We start from the raw sequence: 3,090 nt of genomic DNA, 5'->3' as shown, positions 1-3,090 counted from the left end.
TTAAGATGCCATCTTTTAGTTTCCATAGGGAAGAAAAACACCTTATGACTCTGGCTTGCTTGGAGGGCCACTGTCACTCCCCTTCGCTTTTCCTGGCTAGCCAGGTGCCTGGAGCATCCCCTGAAGGGACTCAAGGTTTTCCTTTATCTCCATGCCTGGGGGTGCCCAGCAGGCCCCCAAGAGGGGACCTTGCTCTGTGTCAAGTCCTCCCCCTCTCATGGGGTCAAATGGAGGAGCCAGAGAAAACCTCCCCCCCAGTTCCCTGCCCCCTGCTCCAGACAGACTAAGGTGGGGGAGGAGCTCGTAGGAGCCCCGGCTAGAGTGTATGGGGAGGGGTCTTATCTCTAAATGAAGATTGGAGTTAATCAGTACGTGGAACCGGGGCTGTGTGTATGCCACCTAAAACGGGCCATTCAACACACAAAGAGCAAGCGAACGTCATGGGCCTGCTGGGGTTTGCAATCCGAGGCAAGGGGGTTTTATCCCACGGAACAAACTATGCAGGGCCATAGGAGACAAAAATAAATCTGTGTTTTGTTGACATCTTACATGTTGTACTTATTCAACCTCCAATCTCTCTGTAGGTAGCATCTGCCTCCCATGCCCCAGCTCCGCCCCCCTTCAGGTTCAGGAATGCCCCTGTGACCCTCACCCCATCCCCATGTTCCCAACCCCCCTTCTCCATCCAACCCCAGCAGGTCCCAGACTCACCTCGTGCCTCCCAGACCTCCCTGTGTTCCCGGCACAGGTCATACATACAAGTGTCACTGTCTGTGTGCATCCCTCTGATTAGACAGTGTCCTTTCCCTCTGCTACACCTGCTCAAAAATGGTGCCTCCCTCAAGGACACTTTCCCACTCTTCCTCAGGTACATTTAGCCCCTGTGCCACCTGCCTTCGGGTGGCAGGTTGGATGTGCCTCCATTCCGGTGCTTTTATACTGCTCTGGGTGGTGTGACCACTGCCCTGGGCTGAAGGCTCCAGCCGGGCGAGCTCTTGACTCAGTCTGTGTTTGCTAAATTCAAAACAGGCATTTTATTTTCTTTGTGATGTTTAAGTTCTTTTTATTATCTTTTTGGCTAATTTTTCATCTTTAAAATGTCATATTTGATAGAAATCCAACATGTCCAAGTACAAATTCATAACATTCGATTTCTGTGTGAAACACAAAATCTCCCAAAAATGAAGGTATGTTAGAAGAGACAGGTAGCAGGGAAGAGCTCTGTGCAGAAGACTGTGTCGTCTATTCCTTCACTCGGGGCCAGGGAGGAACAAGGGTGGTTCCCAGGACAGCTCATACCAGTAAGAGTTTGACACGATGGCCCTTTCCATCGGAGGCAGCCCATGCACCCCCTCCCACGCACAGCCTTGCTCAGAAGCAGTAAGGGAGATTGCCTTCAGAGACAGAAATTTTTCTCTGGCTTCGCTGGGGCTCTGTGTACCGACTTCCCTTTTATCTGCCTTCAGAGCATTTTCTTGTCTGGCCTTAGAAACCCCTGGAGATACTTCATAAGACTCAACAGATGGAGGCAAGGTCCGCACATTCCAGACTGATTGAAGGAAGAGAACAGATGATGTGCACATTTTTTCAAGACCACATGTACCTTTTCTCCGCTGAAGGGGTTACCAACTAGGCAAAGTTGGGCCCTTCCTAAAAGTGGAGTCCTGGTGACGGTCAACAGAGTAACTCCTGCTTCGAAAGAAAGCCAAGACGCTGCTCCCCACACGGTATGGACACTCATCTTGCCATTGTGAGCAAAATCATAACTACTCAGAGCAGTTGTATTGGAGAAACAAGTATCATTTCAAGAAAATATTCAAAACCACCAAGCAATTTCCATATCCTGAGCATGACATAGCATCTTATGTTTTCCATCTGGTCCTATCAATTCCATATGAGGCAAATGCCCTCTGCCACTCACAGTTACTAATAAATAACTGAGTTCACTCCTTTCCCATCTCCACCATCTCATTATGCAAGTGGTTTCTGACAGGGCACTTACCGTGCTATAGGCAGAGACCCCGGGTTGTGGAGAGGATGGAAGGCCAGAGTTGGAGGAAGTGGCTTAGGCAGTGACAGATATTGTTGGAGCTTTGCGACATAGTAAGAACTCAGTAAATATTTCCTGAATCTATGTTCTACCCACAGATTCCACAGTATAGCAGTGACTGATCTTAATTACGACAGAACATCAAGACCCAGGAGTTTTGTTACTGTCAGATACATCAAAATACTACATGAATTACTATTAATACAAACATAAGATAGAAGATTAACTTGATTACTAGAACACCATTTATTGGCCCGCATACCACCTCCAAGGCCCCGTGCCAAGGTTTTAGATGCTGATGGTCATTTATGAGTTCCTGATTATTTATATAGTCAAAATTACTACTACAAGTTGCAGCACAACTGAATGGCATGGCCCCTTCTTTTAGTTACCAAAAGAAAATAGCAGTACAGCCTCCTGCTCTAAACCAATATTCAGAGATATTCATTTCTCACTACACTTCCCAAGACTCACCAGGGTTGCGGGAAGAAGGGAGAAAGCAGATTTCCTTACTGACAGTGACCTGGTTTTCTACTCCAAGAAGTAGCGCACAGTACCCTCCTGGTGGTAGAGAGGGATGAGTGTGACAGTGTCATCTAGATGCTCTGCACTGGGACTAGCAGGGAGACATCACTACTGAAGGTGTGCTTATGACTCTCACTCAGAGCTCTGGTTCTCTCTGGAGTTCACCTAAAATGCCCTAACTACAGCTCCCACAAAAGCTCCAGCAGCCAGAGAACAAAATTAAAGTGAACCTATGACCTCAATTTCCTTTCTTTCCCTAAAAGACACAAAGGATATCGTTGGAGTTTCTAATTCAGTACAATGGAGGTAGACATCAGCTTTGTCTTCCCTCTAGAGTAAATCATTGGCAAAGTGATTTCTAGTACAAATGCCATGGAGCAGCTGACTTTTCCTAATTTTTTCTGAACCTGAAAAATGTAACTACCATTTCTCTTGTGCCCAGCCAGTTTCTCCCTTACTCCTCATCATCTCTCGTTACGCCATTGTAATTATGGCTACCTCAGAGTGAGTTTCCA

Source organism: Eulemur rufifrons, chromosome 16 (assembly GCF_041146395.1).
Source record: "Eulemur rufifrons isolate Redbay chromosome 16, OSU_ERuf_1, whole genome shotgun sequence".
NCBI classification, from domain to species: domain Eukaryota; kingdom Metazoa; phylum Chordata; class Mammalia; order Primates; family Lemuridae; genus Eulemur; species Eulemur rufifrons.
This window is presented reverse-complemented; position numbering follows the sequence as displayed.